This window comes from Ananas comosus, linkage group 19 (genome assembly GCF_001540865.1).
Source record: "Ananas comosus cultivar F153 linkage group 19, ASM154086v1, whole genome shotgun sequence".
Classification (NCBI taxonomy): domain Eukaryota; kingdom Viridiplantae; phylum Streptophyta; class Magnoliopsida; order Poales; family Bromeliaceae; genus Ananas; species Ananas comosus.
The window spans coordinates 5,950,358-5,969,832 of record NC_033639.1 but is presented as its reverse complement, the minus strand read 5'-3'; positions in this window follow the sequence as shown (position 1 = coordinate 5,969,832).

Genomic DNA, 19,475 nt, shown 5'->3' with positions numbered 1-19,475 from the left:
TGGTCCAACTCGCTCCAATACCTCAAAAGGGCAAACGAAACGTGGATTGAGCTTTTCACGTATTTCGAATCTACGAATCCCTCTGGATGGCGAGACTTTATGAAAAACATGATCTCCAACCTGGAACTCTAAGTCTCGTCTCCTAGTATCGGCGTAGCTCCTCTGGCGGCTCTGGGCTGTCAAAAGGTGTCGTCGAACAACTCTCACCTTTTCCTCAGCCTCTAGTAAAACCTCAGGTCCAAGCGTCTTCCTTTCACCCACCTCACTCCAACGCAAAGGGGATCGACATTTGCGACCATACAACGCCTCAAACGGAGCCATCTGGATGCTCGCTTGATAGCTGTAGTTGTATGCAAACTGAGCCAGTCTCAAATGTCGATACCACCCTCCTCCAAAGTCCAGGATGCATGCTCTCAGCATGTCCTCTAGAGTGTGAATAGTTCGCTCTGACTGACCATCTGTCTGTGGGTGAAACGCTGTGCTGAACTGTAACTGTGTACCTAAGGCTGCCTGCAAACTCCTCCAGAAGTGTGATACAAACCTCGGATCCCTATCAGATACGATCGAAATCAGCACGCCATGCAACCTAACAATCTCATCCAGATATAGTTGCACGAGTCTCTCTCTGAACCAGGTGGTTTGAACAGGTAAGAAGTAAGCAGACTTGGTCAGTTTGTCCACTATAACCCAAATCGCATTATAGCCACCCTGTGCTCTAGGCAATCCCACGACAAAATCCATCGTGATTTGCTCCTATTTCCACTCAGGCACTGGCAGACTCTGAAGCTTGCCAGTAGATACCTGATGCTCGGCTTTCACCTGTTGGCAAGTCAAACACTGAGCTACAAATCTGCTAATGTCTTTCTTCATTCCATTCCACCAGAACTGTGTCTTTAAATCCTTATACATCTTGGTTCCCCCAGGGTGAACCGTATAAGGTGAATAATGAGCCTCTCTCAAAATATCCTCTCGAATCTCTGTATCCCCAGGCACACATAGTCGGTCCCTGTACCGTAGTACTCCCGAACTGTCTAAAGCAAAACCCTCAGCCTGTCCCCTATGTAGCTGCTCTCGAATCCTCGACAAGTACGAATCTCAACTCCGTTTCTCTCGGATCCTATCCAACAGAGTGGGCTGCAAGACCAGAGACATCAGTCTCGCAGTAGATTCAGGGGACACTATCTCGAGCCTCAACTGCTGTAGCTCCTCGAATAACGGCCTCTGCTCAGTAATCAATAAGTTCAAGCTCTGCACTGCCTTCCTGCTCAACGCATCTGCCACCACGTTCGCCTTGCCGGTATGATACTGAATACTAATGTCATAGTTTTTCAGTAACTCCAACCACCGGTGCTACCTTAGATACCTCAACAATAGTTGCCAGAAATGCCACACACCCTCTACTCATCATCTGTCAAGCCCTCGCCGAAGATATCTAAGTGGCAAACAGTATACACCTGCAGCCTCTAAAAGTAAACTCCTCCTGGCCTGGCTAGCGAAACGTCACTGTCCTCGCTCCACAATCGATTGTAGCATAGTACCGCGCCAGCCAGTCTATACCGAGCATAACGTCGAAGTCCTGCAGCTGCCCTAGCACCAACAGGTCTGCGGGCATGATCCACGAATCTAACTGTACCGGACATGACCAACAACACTCTGCAACCTGTAAAACATGGTTTGGGATCTGCACCTCTCGTGCCTGTGACAATACTCCTAACTCTAGACCATGCAACAATGCAAATGCTCGGCTAACAAAAAAATGCGAGGCACTGGTATCAAAAAGGGTACGAGCTCTAATGCCAGAAATCAAAATAATACCTGCCACCACTCGGTTAGCTGCTGAAGAGTTCTCCACTTGGGCTGCATAGACCCTGTCGCTCGGAGACTGCTGTCGGCGCTCGCCCTGACGCGGCACAGACGATCTGTTCTCCTGGCGGAAACTCGGAGCTGCTCCAAAAGACTGCGGAGGTCCTGGCTGTGCTGATACGATGATGGTGCTGGTGATGCTGCTCGAGGACAAGCTGATCTCATATGCCCGGGTTGACCGCAACTGTAACACTTGCCCTCTCTCTGCTCGCACTGCCGGGGCCAATAGGGCCCCCTGCAATCACACACTGCGGTGTCCTCTTAGTCTGTCCCTGCTGACGGGATCCTCTGGAACGCTGACGCCCTGAAGACCCACGATCCTGAGAGCGTGATCGTGGAGGTCTTGGCGGACGCCTGCTGCTCGACTGTCGAGCATCATCTAAAAAGGGGCACTTCCTGTTCTGACTCGGCCCCACCGCCTGAGTTCTCTTTTGCAGCGACACCTCGCCTCTCTCCACCCATAAGGCCTGTTCTATGGACGCATCCAGGGTTCTCGACCTCTGCGCCTGCACCAACCTGAAGATGTCGGGTCTCAGCCCGAACTCAAACAGATAAACCCTGTGTGCCTCGTCCCTGGCCACAAACGGCACACAGTTCAGGAGTCGAGTAAACTCCCGAATGTATTCCTGCACTAGCCGATCCCCCTGCTGAATCCTCTTCAAATCCTCCTCGAGCTTCTGTTTCACACTGTTAGAAAAATACATCCCAAACAGCATTCCACAGAACTCATCCCATCTCAGCTGCAACGCTACCAGTCCCTGATCTCGTTTCACTCTCCTCCACCAGGCATGTGCATCGCCTGCAAAGCAATGGACTCCCAAAGATATCTGCTCCCACTCAGGAATGAACAGATCCTCAAATAGCTTCTCCATCGCACTGACCCATCCCTCAACAACCCAGGCCTCAGTGCAACTGCCATCGAAGGTCAGTGGATCAAAACGGCGAAAACTAGCAGACCTCTCCGTCAACCACTTATGCTCGGCCTCTGTCAACTGTACTGGCCCCCTAGCAGGCGCAACTGGCGCTACTGGAACTGCTGCCGACGGAGGAACTGCTGCAGTTGGCGCTGTCACTGGGGTAGTCGGAGGTGGAACAGGCGACTCTGGTGCCCTCGGTGCTACACTCTGGGGCGAAGCTAACCTCTTGCACATCCTCTCCAATAACTCCCCCTGCCGCCTCGTCACCTCAGTCAAGGCAGCTAACTGTGCGCTGAGATCATAGGATACGCTAGCCTCAGGTCGCGCACTCGGCTCCGCTACAGGGGGTGCGCTCGTCTCCGGTCGGGTACTCCGCTCTGTCTGCTCTGGCATCTCGAAAGGTCCCGCACGATCCTGCGTCAACTGGGCACGCTCCCGCAATGACGGTCGACCTCAGCGACGATACATCGCTATAGCTGCAACAAACGAAACAGGGTCAGATGAAATACAAACACTCTCGACCTAATCAACGAAAGTTTGGAAGGCGGCCCCTGTTTTCCTCCAAAATTATGTCGTCTGCAGCCAATATAATTTCTCAGGCCAAAACAGACACTCCTTCAATCACTCACCCCACTCTAGGAGTAGTTAGAACAATTAATCACTGACTTTCGTAATAAATTACGCCTCTCGCGTCTTGCCTTCCTAAGGTTTGCCAAACGTAGGGTTCCTAGGTCCCAACGACCTACAGCTAAGCTCTGATACCAACTTAATCTGTCACGCCCCGGATTACACGTTCCCCGGGCACGCCGACAAATCCGCCGTTGTGAGGACTGAGATTTTGGCAGTATAGCTAAACTCTCTGTTGACGATGTTTTTGTGTGTAATTTAATTACATAAGCACTCGATAAGTTTCAGAAGAAAACGAGTTAGAATGGAGAAGTTACGCGATAAATACTATTCACTTAAGTGAATAGTAACTCCGGTTTTTCGGAGAAGCCACGGAGTAGAGTTGGCTTCTGCCGCATATCGGACTCCTTTCATAGCAGTCCAATAGCTCGTTTCGAACGGTTCAGTTATTCTGGAACCATTAGCGTTGACGAATTTTGGGTTTGAAGCACAGATTTCAAGAAAATTAGAAAATACATGTTTTATATGTATTTGTGTGTCACTTGTCTGTTGGAGAGAGTGAACAGGTGTTATCGTGAATCCGTGACCGATCGTGGCGAAACGAAATGGTAGGTTTATTGTCTCCGTTGTGCTGATCCCACTAGTGCGATCCGTTCGCAAATCTGACGGACAGATCGCTAGATGTCACACGTTGATCGAGGAGGGGTGTTTAGTGGCAAAACGGTATTTTTGCGAAAATCTCCATATTTTATGTACCGAATCACGCGAGATCGATTGTGGAGGTGCGAATGCGCGAGAGTTACCCACTGTGAAGGACTGGGTTTGAAATTTGTAGCTTCGGAGGACTTTCTTGCAATTTTGCACTTTGTTTATATTGAAAACATTAGGGTTTCATAGAGAAAACCCTAACCCTAGAGGCCTTCTCTCTAAGCCGACCCCTCTGCCATTCCCAGCATCACCATACCCGTGCCGTGCGCGCACCCCGGCCGCCGGCAGGTGCCCCGGCCGCCGGAAAATCTGGGTTCGGCCTCTCCTCCACCATCTTCTCTACCAAACCACCATAGATCACCCTTCATCTCTGCCGTCAACCTCAGAGAGAGATCCACAAGCCTCGGGCCTCTTCCCTGGCTGCAATCCTAACCCCGGCGCCGTCCCTGTCGCCCCCGAGCGCCGCCGCCGCCGCCCTGGTTAGCTGCGGCCAGATCTATGTAGATCTGGCCGAGGTTGTGGGATCTCCTCCTTGTGTTGCTGTTTCTCGGGATTGGAAGCACCACCCTCCTCGAACTCCTCGGCGTGCCCTCGCGTGCCATCGCCGTCGCTCCCGATGCTGCCGGCCGCCGCTCTCCCTCTCTGCGGCCGCCCAGACCTTGAGCAGGCCGAGACCTAGCTATCTCGGCCACCGCATGTCGCCACCGCCCACAGCAAGGCGAGCCATCCTCCCTCAGCCTCCGACGACGTGCCGCCGTTGCCCTGACCCTCCTCCGGCCACTGCCATGGCCGTCGCTACCCTTTAACCTCGAGCTGAACCCACGCGGGCTAGGGATGCTCCAGCACTGCCGCAGCCACCTTCCGCCGCTGGCCGGCATGAGCACCGGCTCCGCCTGGCCGGCCGCACTCGCCCACCGCTGGCGCCCTCGTCACCGGAGCTCCCAGTTGGCCGGATCTGGGCCGTGTCCTCCTTGGGTTTGGGTGCCTAGGGCATCAAATGTCGTCGTCGCCGACGCCTTCCGACGCCGGCCAACACATCCCCTGGCTTCGCTGTATCGCCTGAACCCTCCTTGCGCTGGCGCTCCCGTCGTCCGGCCGCCGCCGGCCAGCCCTAGCTCTCCCCTGGCCGGTAAGCTCGATTTCAGCGTTTCTGCTCATAGTTTCCTGTTCTGGTCACTGTTCCGGTGACCCGAGGCTGTTTCGATGCCTCCGGTGGTGAGCACGGTGATCATCTGTCAGTCCTGATCACAGTGCTCACCTTATTTAGTGTCAACGAGCCCCTGGTTAGCGAGATAAGCATGCTTTTCCTGCTGTGCACGCTGTTTCACTGATTTTCGCATCGCTCGTGCGCGTGCCACAGTGGCCGGCAGTGCTCCGAAAGGTGAGCACGGTCTCCGGCACGCCGATACCTGTCAGTAGGTGTCTCGGTTTGGCTGAAGGACTTCTAGTTTGTGTAGACGGACCATAAAAGCGCCAAAATCACATAAAATAATGTGATTTCGGTTAATCGGAAGGGCTTTTATGCAACTTTGTTCATCGTGGCTGCTGTTGGCAGCAAGTATGGTTTGAGGATAACCTCTGGACTGATTGTCCAAAGCCCCAAGCCTTTGCGGGAATTAGAAAGTGATTTCCGGCGCGTTTCTTGGCGAAATCCTCCGACGAAATGCGGGTTCGGTTCGGAATTATTTCGACGGTGCTTCGTGAGCTATTGTGTAGTCGCTGAGCCTTGTTGGCTGGTCACTCGGGTCATTTCGAGAGTTTAGAAATGACGGGTGAACGACAGTGGGTTCCGGTGTCGAATTAGACACTTCCGGGAACCCGGATCGAAATGATTATCCGACAATAATTATTTCGACGTGAGGAGTTGTGTTTGCTGCCATGATGCACGATTATTTATGTTTAGTGGCAGCATGTGACTCGTAGCTCGAGTCGGTATGTTTCGGGACAGTTCGTGGGTCCCGGCGGAGCCCCCGTGCGATTACGGGACTTCCGGCGTATTACGGCGATTGGTTTGCGAAACCGATCTCCGTGGGTTTGTTTGTGGGTTGTGGATTTAGTGGTTATTAGTTGTGGGTTAGACACTAACCCGGTGGACCTTCCTTAGGTTCGGTTGACTTTCTTTCGCAGTCAGGAGACAGGCACGACATTCGTACAGGTGGGTACTTCGATCCGACGTTGGTACAGTGGTGCACGCTCGGTGATGGTTTCTTACCCTTGCTCTTTTGTTATTATCCATGCATATATTATATGTTGAGCTTTGCACCTCTATTATTTACATTATACTCTACTCAAATGTTCCCATGCTTAGTATCAGGTGTAGGAGTAGAGTAATCTATCTATTTGTGATGCCTATGACCGATCGATTCTCGTACTTTGTATTAGTGACCAGGTTGGTCTATTCTCGTACTTCGTATTGGTGACCTGGTTGGTGGTTTCTTGTACTTCGTATTAGTGACCTAGTTGGTCGATTCTTGTACTTCGCATTGTTGACCCGGTTGGTGGTTTCTTGTACTTCGTATCAGTGACCTGGTTGGTCGATTCTTTGACTTCTGTTGTCCGATGACCGTTGAGGTCGGTGTACCCTGAGGGGTAGGATTGTCGGCTAGGGGCTGACGGTGGTTCCAGATTATAGTGATGCATTCTTGTGATCTATTGGTTGGTTCTTGCACCTATATTTTAGTTGACCCATCGAGCAGTATTTCCATACTTTTGAGTGAGCCCAGCGGTCAGGACTGGGTTATATGCAGCCTATGAGCCCAGCGGTCAGAACTGGGTGCCCAGCGGTCAGAACTGGGTTATATACAGGTAGAGTGGTAGTGGGCAAGGGCCTGAGGTCTGCGGACTAAAAGGGCAGTTTTCAGATTGGGTATTTTTGGACTTGTCGTCTAGTTGACGCATATGACTATAGTAGCGATTGTTGCTTGCATACTTACAGTTCTTCTTTACTGTTGTCTTGCTACTATAGTTGATATCCATGTATGCNTGGGATTTTTGGGTGGAGGAGAAAGGAGGGGAGGGGGAAGTGTTACACATTGAGGTGAGATGTGTGTTCACCTTTTTCTTATTTCCTTGGTGGGGTTATTTTTAATTTGGCCTTGGTTTGGATGTGTGTATATATATATATATATATATATATATATATATATATATATATATATATATATATCTCATTCGTTCATTATGGTTGCTACTGTATTTCATTTACCCATACTGTTGTTTATCTCTTCCTGATCCGGTGAGTACTCCTCGCCTTCGTCGGCTTGCGGTACCCACTGAGAGTGGAGACATGTTTATATGTTCTCACCTCCCCCACCATTTTCAGGTATTGCAGGCGGTGAGGGTTGAGACGAGACGTGAGACACGTTCGTAGTGGTCGCTAGAGCTTTCGACCTGGTTTGTTCAGTTTAGCTATTACCCTCTTTATTTCTGTTGACATATCTTAGACATATGGTTCAGTTGGTTTTGTTTACTTGGATATATATAAACATGGTTTTGTGAAGTTAATTAAAATACGTGGTTTCATGAAAAATAAAGGATATATAATTTTGTAAACTGGAAATAATTTTCTACCCCTCGTGGTAGCGTGCTTTAAAAAGAAAAGGCTTTCGTGTAGGAAATGGTCTTAAAAAGGTTTTATTGGCTTTTCAACTCTTGGTGTTTCAAAATGAGTTTCCGGGTGGGAAACGTTTTAAACTAATAGTCGTGAATTTATAAATTGAACTCTGAATGGTAAATCTGTGGTGAATGGTGAATGAATGTTAATTGTTGTTTATTCATTATGGTGGTTGTATTATGGTTATACTCTTGTACTTGTGTGACGCCGTGCAAATATAGGGGAGACTCTGTCCGTGTGAACAGTGGATTCCCTATATTTGTGATGGATCTGGCATACCCTGGGGTCAAGTTTTCAAAAAAAAAAAAAAAAATCGTTGTGTTTTAACCTAAAAGAGATCTCGGGGCGTGACAGATTAAAGTGGTATCAGAGACAAGTTGCAACCACAACACCATTCACAGGTTGTTTTGAAAAGTAAATAAAACTAAACCATTGGTTAGGTTGACCTATAGGAAGACCTACGGTATATAGGCACATGAGTGCGGGGTTTGGGCTTGAGTCCCGGTGTGCATGTCGAGATTGGTAAACTCGAATGCACGGATATTTCCTTATGTACTACAATTTTCGCACAAGCTGGTGTCTCAGTCGGGAGTAGTGGCGGTGCTTCTTTTTGGACATTGAGTGGTGGGGCGGCGTTCCCCAGGTATTGCTACTCCTGTCAGGTGAGGCCTTGAAGGGCCAGGTGATCTTCAGCCTAGGCGAGTGTCTTAACTGCCGACACCCAGGCTACTCTTCCTACTGAGGGCACGAGAGCTACTACGAGTGTCTCTACGGAGACGGTACTTAGACCAATTACGGTCGCGACTTTAGTGGGGTTACTAGGGTGTAGCCTAGGGTTTGGATAGCGGTCGTTTAGGCGACTACATTGTTAGCGTTGCTTCCGCAGATCTTTGGGTAGGGTTGCAATGCCTACCTTCCCTCGATTGCTGATTGGAATCAGCAGTTTGGGTCTTTTGACCTTGAACTAGTTCTTTCGTCAAATTGACGTGTACTAGAGTCGGATTGACACAGTTTTTGTGTCAGGTTTTCGTCGAGGCATACATCATATGCGGTTATACTAACACCTAAATTGGTGTGTTATGTGTTAGTTTGTACTTGGTGATAGGTTTCGTCTTAATTCGAGAGACTCCTAGTTATTGTCGGAATTCTCGAAGCTTTGATTATAGCTCGGTTGTTGCGCGAAAATCGGTTAGAGAAACCGTTTCCTAAAGCCTCAGCTGGTATGGTTCGCGGCTTAGTGTCGCTAGCAGCTTTCGGATGTTGAAAGTTTTAGGACTCCCTGTGAGTCGGTTCAGGGTCATTCTGATTTCGAATGTCGACTAGTAAAGTCGATGTTTCGATAGTAATGGTTGTGAACTCTTGGTTCAGTGAAGAGGTATCAGGTAACTTGATACTTTGACGTGTCGCGCTTCCAACTTATTGTTGGTAGTGGATCTCGGATATTTCGCTTTCTTTTGATAAGTACATTGGCAGCAGACAATGTACTGTCGAAAGTGGGACGAAATACCCATTCCCTGCTTGGGGACTTTTGGATTGGGTCGGTATTCGCTCTAGCTTGTCTTATGAGAAAGCTTAAGTGATGGTCATCTTTGACCATGTAGCAAGCCTTGGATTATTCCCTGGCAGGTTTTGTGCAGTTGACTTATCGTCACTGCTGATGGTTTTGACCTTGGTTCAAGTCTGGGTACTTGTTAGCTCTTTAGTTGTACCTGTTACAACTAAAAGGTTTATTTGGTTAGTAGTCTCGGCCTGTTTGCCAGGAGGTTCTGAAGCACATTGTGGAGCGACTTGAACCTGGTTGTTGGCTTTGATTGTCACCGTATGTGATAGCGTATAAGGTTGTGACTCGGCTTAGCGTGCAACCTTGGAATGGTATGCTTGTCCTGTTAATTGGTGACAAGTGCGCCGGAGTCTCAATGAGATAGGTATTTGGCGTTGCTCGGAACACCGATCGCTAGGATCCTTTTTAGGATGGCAGCGACAGGGTCTCGTGGAGACAGATGTTGAGCATCGCCGATGGTTATTATCACAGTTGCGATTGGCGAACTGTGCATCAAGTGATGGACTTGCAATGAGCTTTTGGTGGTCTATTGGTACCGGATTAAGTTTGAGGAAACAAAATTGTCTAGCTCAATTGGTATTGTCAGTTGGACCTTTTGGTCAGGTGGTAAGTGGGGTCTTGGACCTAGGGCTATAGATTGTCACAGGTGACTTTCCGTTGATGGAGGTTTTGGCAGTTCGTGTGATTACTGGTGGGAGACTGTGATCTCCAAGGTGAGAGTTTTGACTCAGGTCTTAGAACAATATTTCGTATTCGCTCGTGGTGAACAGGTTGACGTTGTTGGCTAGTCAGAGTGTGTCTTTTCGGCCTATGAAAATACACTCCAAACTTGTGGTGTTGACTCGTATCTCTTCTACGTGAACCTTCGACGTAGTCGAGTCGGTTACTGGTATGCGGATCAAGGTAGAGTGTATCTAGAGTTTCTGAGTGGAGAATTTTTTATCTCGGAGTTGGTAATTTGGGATCTAATAATCCTGGTCGCGGGACTGTCTTTGTTCGCAGGTTATAGGATGGTGTTGATCCCGGTGAGTTTTGGTCCGTAGATTTTAGGTTGGGATATTTTCCTTCGTCTTGTCCGAGTGGAACCGTAGTCCTATTGTTTTCCTTCTTTAGAGATCGATGTGTCCAAATGAAAATGACTGATCAGTACCCAAAGGTGATACCGCATTGTTGGAGCAATGTCGGAATTCGATTGCGGTAGGTACGAGGTCAAGTTTCGGGGACGAAACTTCTTTTAAGGGGGGGATGATGTGAGGATTGAGATTTTGGCAGTATAGCTAAACTCTCTGTTAATGATGTTTTTGTGTGTAATTTAATTACATAAGCACTCGTCAAGTTTCAGGAGAAAACGAGTTAGAATGGAGAAGTTACGCGATAAATACTATTCACTTAAGTGAATAGTAACTCTGGTTTTTCGGAGAAGCCACGGAGTAGAGTTGGCTTCTGTCGCGTATCGGACTCCTTTCATACCAGTCCAATAGCTTGTTTCGAACGGTTCAGCTATTTTAGAACCATTGGCGTTGACGGATTTTGGGTTTGAAGCACAAATTTCGAGAAAATCGAAAAATACATGTTTTATATGTATTTGTGTGTCACTTGTCTTTTGGAGAGAGTGAACGGGTTTCATCGCGAATCCATGACCGATCGTGGCGAAACGAAATGGTAGGTTTATTGTCTCCGTTCGCAAATCTGATGGACGGATCGCTAGATGTCACACGTTGATCGAGGAGGGGTGTTTAGTGGCAAAATGGTATTTTTGCGCAAACCTCCATATTTTATGTACCGAATCGCGCGAGATCGATTGTGGAGGTGCGAATGCGCGAGAGTTACCCATTGTGAAGGACTGGGTTTGAAATTTGTAGCTTCGGAGGACTTTCTTGCAATTTTGCACTTTGTTTATATTGAAGACTTTAGGGTTTCATAGAGAAAACCCTAACCCTAGAGGCCGTCTCCCTTAGCCGACCCCTCTGCCATTCCTAGCATCACCATACCCGTGCCCCGCGCGCGCACCCCGGCCGCCGGCAGGTACCCCGGCCGCCGGAAAATCTGGGTTCGGCCTCTCCTCCACTATCTTCTCTACCAAACCACCATAGATCACCCTTCATCTCTATCGTCGACTACAGGGAGAGATCCACAAGCCTCGGGCCTCTTCCCTGGCTGCAATCCTAACCTCGACGCCGTCCCTGTCGCCCCCGAGCGCCGCCGCCGCCGCCCTGGTTAGCTGCGGCCAGATCTAAGCAGATTTGGTCGAGGTTGTGGGATCTCCTCCTCGTGTTGCTGTCGCTCGGGATTGGAAGCACCACCCTCCTCGAACTCCTCGGCGTGCCACCGCGCGCCATCGCCGTCGTTCCCGATGCCGCCGGCCGCCGCTCTCCCTCTCTGCAGCCGCCCAGACCTTAAGCGGGCCGAGACCTAGCTATCTCGGCCACCGCATGTCGCCGCCGCTCGCAGCAAGGCGAGCCGCACTCCCTCGGCCTCCGACGATGTGCCGCCGTTGCCCTGACCCTCCTCCGGCCACCTCCATGGCCGCCGTTACCCTCTAAGCTCGAGCTGAATCGGCGCGGGCTAGGGATGCTCCAGCACCGCCGCAGCCACCTTCCGCCGCTGGCCGGCATGAGCACCAGCTCTGCCTAGTCGGCGGCACTCGCCCACCGCTGGCGCCGCCGTCGCCGGAGCTCCCTGTCGGTCAGATCTGGGCTATGTCCTCCTCGGGTTTGGGTGCCTAAGGCATCAAATGCCGTCGTCGCCGACGACTTCCGACGCCGGCCAACGTATCCCCTGGCTTCCCTGCATCGCCTGAACCCTCCTTCCGCTGGCGCTCCCGTCGTTCGGCGGCCGCCGGCCAGCCCTAGCTCTCCCCTGGCCGTTAAGCTTGATTTCAGCGTTTCTACTCATAGTTTCCTGTTCTGGTCACTGTTTCGGCGACCCGAGGCTGTTCCAATGCCTCCGGTGGTGAGCACGGTGATCATCTGTCAGTCCTGATCACAGTGCTCACCTCACTTAGGGTCAACAAGCCCCTGGTTAGCGAGATAAGCATGCTTTTCCTGATGGGGGTGCTGTTTCACTGATTTTCGCATCGCTCGTGCACGTGCCACAGTGGCCGGCAGTGCTCCAAAAGGTGAGCACGGTCCCCGGCACGCCGATACCTGTTAGTAGGTGTCTCGGTTTGGCTGAATGACTTCTGGTTTGTGTAGACGAACCATAAAAGCGCCGAAATCACATAAAATAATGTGATTTCGGGTAATCGGAAGGGCTTTTATGCAACTTTGTTTGTCGTGGCTGCTGTTGGCAGCAAGTATGGGCTGAGGATAACCTCTGGACTGATCGTCCAAGGCCCCAAGCCTTTGCGGGAATCAGAAAGTGATTTCCAGCGCGTTTCTCGGCAAAATTCGCCGACGAAATGCGGGTTCGGTTCGGAATTATTCCGACGGTGCTTCGTGAGCTATTGTGTAGTCTCTGAGCCTTGTTGGCTGGTCACTCGGGTCATTTCGAGAGTTCAGAAATGACGGGTGAGCGACAGTGGGTTCCGGTGTCGAATTAGACACTTCCGGGAACCCGGATCGAAATGATTATCCGACGATAATTATTTCGACGTGAGGAGTTGTGTTCGCTGGCATGATGCACGATTATTTATGTTTAGTCTTTGACTTTTGTTGTCCGATGACCGTTGAGGTCGGTGTACCCTGAGGGGTAGGATTGTCGGCTAGGGGCTGATGGTGGTTCCAGATTATAGTGATGCATTCCTGTGATCTATTGGTTGGTTCTTACATCTATACTTTAGTTGACCCATCGAACAGTATTTCCATACTTTTGAGAGGATGTAGATTCATTCCATCCTAGTTGACCTGAGTGGTCTATTCTTGTGCTTCATTACAGTTTGATGACCGATTGGTCGGTTAGCCTCGAGAGGCAGTGATTGTCGGCTGGTTGCCGACGGTTGGCCATTGAGCATATAAGCATTGATCGCCCGAGACTCGTTCGCATTTCACGATCACCAGCGGTCTGATCCACCGCAAGAGGGTGTTCTCTTTCGAAAAAGTGGATGGATGTGCCAGCCCGTGAGCCCAGCGGTCAGGACTAGGTTATATGCAGCCTATGAGCCCAGCGGTCAGAACTGGGTGCCCAGCGGTCAGAGTGGCAGTGGGCAAGGGCCTGAGGTCTGCTGACAAATAGGGCAGTTTTCAGATTGGGTATTTTTGGACTTGTCGTCTGGTTGACGCATATGACTATAGTAGCGATTGTTGCTTGCATACTTACAGTTCTTCTTTACAGTTGTCTTGCTACTATAGTTGATATCCATGTATGCATTCAGTTCTCCTTTACAGTAGCGGTAGTTGTGTTTTCATATATATATATATATATATATATATATATATATATATATATATATATATATATATCTCATTCGTTCATTATCGTTGCTACTGTATTTCACTTACCCATACTGTTGTTTATCTCTTCCTGATCCGGTGAGTACTCCTCGCCTTCGTCGGCTTGCGGTACCCACTAGGAGGGGAGACATGTTTACATGTTCTCACCTCCCCTACCATTTTTTAGATATTGCAGGCGGTGAGGGTTGAGACGAGATGTGAGACACGTTCGTAGTGGTCGCTAGAGCTTTCGACCCAGTTTTGTACAGTGGTACAGTGGTGCACGCTCAGTGATGGTTTTATCGACTTTTCAACTCTTGGTGTTTCAAAATAAGTTTCCGGGTGGAAAATGTTTTAAACTAATAGTCGTGGATTTATAAATTAAACTCTAAATGGTAAATCTGTGGTGAATGGTGAATGAATGTTAATTGTTGTTTATTCATTATGGTGGTTGTATCTTTGTTATACTTTTGTACTTGTGCGACGCCGTGCAAATACAGGGGAGACTCTGTCCGTGTGAACAGTGGATTTCCTGTATTTTGTAGCGGATCTGGCATACCCTGGGGTCAGGTTTTCAAAAAAAAAAAAAATTTCGCTGTGTTTTAACCTGAAAGGGACCCCGGGCGTGACAGCCGTATACAAAGGACTTTTTCCTGTATACGAAGCGATAGCTGTACCTGTAAAACATACAATACTACAAACAGTAGTATAGAGCTGCTAGGAGAACCAGTAACAAAAACAAACCGAGTTCCATATACATACGCCAAGTCCCAGATACAAAACTACTCGCACTGGCGAGTTAAACGTCAGTATGTACATGAACTCCAACAAAAACAACTACCTATTGTAGGGGCACCTCTAGCTCGGCTCGTCTGGTAGGGCTCTAACTCGCGACGCCCTTGCCTTGATCCTGATCAGCAACCGCAGCAGCCGAAGACGATGGCTCTGCAAAAACGGGGTAACAACAGGGCGTGAGAACTACTGTAAAAACAAGTAGTCCTCAGTGGGTGCCGCCCTCAACATCATTGGTCCACCGACTAAGTCTACAGAAGGGAGTGAAGATAGTAATAAATGCTGGAATAAAATCTACAACTACGAGTTAATACACTATCATGCTCTAAACCAACCTACTGTAGAAATGTCAATCCTGACCCAATCTCTTTAGGGACTATAAACATACCCGTCCCAAGGACTGTGAATACACCCGTCCCGCGCAGTTGAGACTATCCAGCTACCTCCATGCTAACCAGTCTGTGGACAGCAAGTCCAACCGGCATGAACGACACGAACGCGAAAGCACAGCGCCCGTCTCAGGAGTGGCACTCGTGGGAGCTACCCAACCGAGTATGCAGCGTATCTCTGTCGAGCTCAATCAGGCTCTCACAAGCCAAAGTCAAGTAATAGGGTCCAACTAGTCTAACAACCAACAGGTCACGTGCCCTCGGCAAAGCTGACGCCAAAACGGCGATATGGGACCACCGTCAACTCTGACGGCACCCAACAGTCCGGAGCAGTTTGAACGATATAGTAAAAATATACCTGGCATCCCAGCACGAGCGTAACTGAAATCTAAACTACCTGGGGTATCCGTCACATCGATACTGCGACGATACAAAATTACAACGGCTCATAGAGCTAAATCAGCTAGTTTAAGCATATGACAGGTTCAAATCGCAGATTTTCTCCTAAGTCAAATTCAAGTCCCACATGTATAATTATTAATAGTTAATACTATGCTCCAAATTCAGTATATATGTCATAAGCATGCATAATCCAAGAATTTGAGCTAGAACAATAATAACTTGTAAACCCAAACTACACATGTTGACCAACGAGATCTTAGGTGTAGAAATCCGATGATAAACCCACCTCTAAAGCTAAATCCCTGGTAGCGAAGAGGCCTCGAACCAATATTAACCCCTGCTGGATCAACCAAACTCTTCCAAGACTAGTAATCAAGCTATCTCCAAGCTCTATACATAGAAATCCATCACTTAGCACCAATTTCAGTACTAAAGCTTAATTTAACCAAATTGGAAATGCAAACTTTACCTTATAAACTCCAATTTGATTGAGTTAAAGATCCAATACCAGGGTATTAAACTGGAGTATCAAGCTCAGCTCTAAAACCAGACCCTTCAAAGAATTACACCAAGAGAAACTCAAAAACTCGAAAATCTGCTCAATACAACAGCAGCAGAGAAGAATTAGAGTTCGACCAACCTAACCTTCACCAAAATCAGGAATCTTGGGCTTCGTGGATTCCTCTCGAAGTCCTAAATCCAACGAACCAAGTTTCGTTGCAATCTGATACTCCTACGTCGCGTACGAACCGAAACACCGACGGTCGACGCTGGAATTCTGTAGGAACAGCACCCTAGCTCGAAATTGATGGAGCTTGAAATAAATAAAGTGATTTCGATGGATCACTCACCTCGAAAACCCCTCAAGAGACGGCACAACGTCGACGACGGTGAAAATCCATGCTCATCAAGCCTCCTCGCAGCACCACGATGACGAATACACGCTCGAACGGTACCGCGGCGCGACGTCGACAACACCCAAACTCTACCCGGTTCCTCGTTGCTCACGATCAGGTCTAGAGAGAGAGAGGAGAAGAAACTAATAAAACCTCTCTCTCACCTCCTCTCCTCAGTATAGGCTGAGGGGGAAGGGGTGGTGATAGAAACTAGGTGAAAAAGACTAAATTACCCTCTCACCTACTAGAGTGTACCGGTACACGCGCGTTTGTACCGGTACACATGGGCAACCCGAGAGTAGCTGCTCGCTAATCGGGCGAAGTGTACCGGTACACCTCCGATGCTGTATCGGTACAGAAAGTGTACCGGTACAACCCTGATGTTGTACCGATACAACAAGCAGAAAATCTGCAATTTCGCAGATTTTGATGTTAACTCCTGCTCTCGCGTCCCCGCTGACTCCGTTTTGCGTCTATTTCGCGCCAACAAGACTCGGACTTATCCCGACACCCTCACGGCGTGTCGACAAGCCTCAAAAGCTGAACACCAGGGATACTACAACAAATCTTAACCATAATCAAATAAAAGATTTAGACTTATCTGTAACTATATTTTAATTAAGTTTGGATTATTATTTCCAACAAAAATTAATTTTTAATTTTTAATTTTGGGTCTGTCAACAAATTGTTTCAAATTGAAGTTAATTAACTACTAATTTTCAAATTATGAATTCAAAATAAACTTCAAATTTTGAATTTTGTTCGTAAATTTAAATCTAAATTTACTAATTTAAAATTTTGCATTAATTCAAATTTTAAATTTGAAAAAGATTTGTATGTTGTGAAACACATATAAAAGATTTACAGTATAACTATATTGAAAATATATTTTGCTTATTTGGGGATAAATTAAAGTTGGAAAAAATTCAAATAATAAATAGAAACATACCACCAATAATAATTTAAATTGATAGATAAATATAAATTTAATTTAAAATTTATTGTAGCATTTTGAATTAAACATGAATTAAAATTTTGATACTTTTATTTTAAAATGTATTTTTGAATTTTTGATTTGTCAGACTTAAACGAAGAGAAAAATATGTATATATAAAAATAAAACTATATAATTATTACTGGCAATAACTATTTAAATTTGAATTAGGATATGAAATATTTTCAAATAAATTATAACTGATAAATTTACTTTTTAAAAATTTAAATTTTTGGATAAATATAATTCACAAATTTATGTTGATTGGAGAAAACCATTAAAATAGTTGTTGACAAATTTAGTTTTTAGCAGGAAAAAATATTGCATTTCGTTTGCAGAAACAGAAAGATAAAATTTATACTTATCTAAATTTTTGCCAATCGAAGGATATCTCCTGTAGAATATTTTTCACAAGTGCCCCATAAAAGAATATGTCATACTCATCGAAAAAAATATCTCTTACAAGCACACATTGAAAATTTTCACATTATTCACTATATCTCAATTAACTAACTAAAAGTTTGAGAAATTGAATGTTTTAAAAATAAGTCTATCAAATCAACTTTAAATTTTAAATTTGACTTATAATTTCAAAAGTGAATCCATATTTTAATTCAAGATTTAAAAATAATTTAAAATTTTAATATTTGGGTTTATAAATAGATTTTTTCAAATAAAAAAATTAATTAACATGGAAATTTATCAAATTTAAAAGATGGATAAGTTGATAAATAAATCTATGTTTCCAATAACTATTTGTGTTCAAATTATGGATTCAAAATTAGCTTCAAATTTTGAATTTTCTTCATAAACTTAAATCTAAATTCATTAATTTAAAATTAAGAATTAATTCAAATTTTAAAAATTTCGATACACATTAAAAACATTTGTATATTATGAAACATACATGAAAAGTACTTAAATATTTAAAACTAATTGAAAAACAAATTAAGGTAAAAAAATCAATAAATAGACTCATTATCACACTCCGGGGTCTCTTTTTGAAAGCTTATTTAAAATCGAGCTATCTTTATAAATCAAAGTCAACAGAAAACTACCTTTTTTATTTTTTAACCTTTATCCACGGATGTAATGGACCCGCCACAAATACAGAAAATATCTGAAACAAACCGATAGAATTTCCCCTATATTTACACAACGTAGCACATATACAATTAACAACCAAACCTCCACTCACAAACACAACAATACAAGATGAATAAGAATCACTAAACTCACATCATACATTATACTTATGGATTTTTGGATGATGTATTTACGAGTTTTGGACATAGTTTTGAAATTTTCGTGGCTTTTAAACACTCATGGTTTTGGACTCAGTTTTCGAATGTTGGTTTTCTACCCTTCGTGATAACATTTTCAAAATAAAGGCTCCCGTGTGGGAAACAGTTTGCAAATAGTTTTCTTGTGGCTTTTCGAAAGTTAGAATTTCAAATAAAGTCTTCGTGTGGTAGACATTTGGAACTAATAGAATGTATGTGAACGAACGTGAATGGATATGACTAAGAACTACTAGCTGTATGATGTGAATTTAGTGATCCTTATTTATCCTGTATCGTTGTGTTTGTGAGTGGAGGTCTTGTTGTTATGTAAGGACTGAGATTTTTGACAGTGCAACTAAACTCTCTGTTGCTGATGTTTATGTGTGTAATTTAATTATATAAGCACTCGTCAAATTTTGGGCGAAAATGAGCTAAAATGGAGAAGATACGCGACTTTTAGTTTTCACTTAAGTGAATAGTAACTCCGATTTTCCGGAGAAGCCACGGAGTAGAGTAGGCTTCTGGCGCGTATCGGACTCCGTTCATAGCGATCCAATAGCTCGTTTCGACCGGTTCAGCTATTCTGGAACTACTGGCGCTGACGGATTTTGAGTTTGATGCACGAATTTTGAGAAAATCCGAAAATACGTGTTTTATATGTATTTATGTGTTATTCCTTCTATTGGAAAGAAAGTTTGGATTTTGTCGTGAATCCGTGGTCGATCGTGGTGAAACAAAATCGTAGCTTTGTTGTCTCCGAGGTGCTGATCGCACTGGTACAATCCGTTCGCAAATCTGACGGACGGATCTGCGTTGATCGAGGAGAGGTCGGTGTTGGCAATTGGGTATTTTCGCAAAAAGTGCGATATTTTATGTGCCGTTTCGCGTGAATTTGTTTGTGAAGGTGTATTCGCGCATATTTCACGCGTTGGGAAGGGCTGGGATAGAAATATTCTTATTAGAGGGGCTAAATTGTATATTGCCACATATTTATATGTGTGTTGGAACCTAGGGCTTCGTGGAAACCCTAACCCTAGCCCTCCCTGTGCACCAGCCGCCT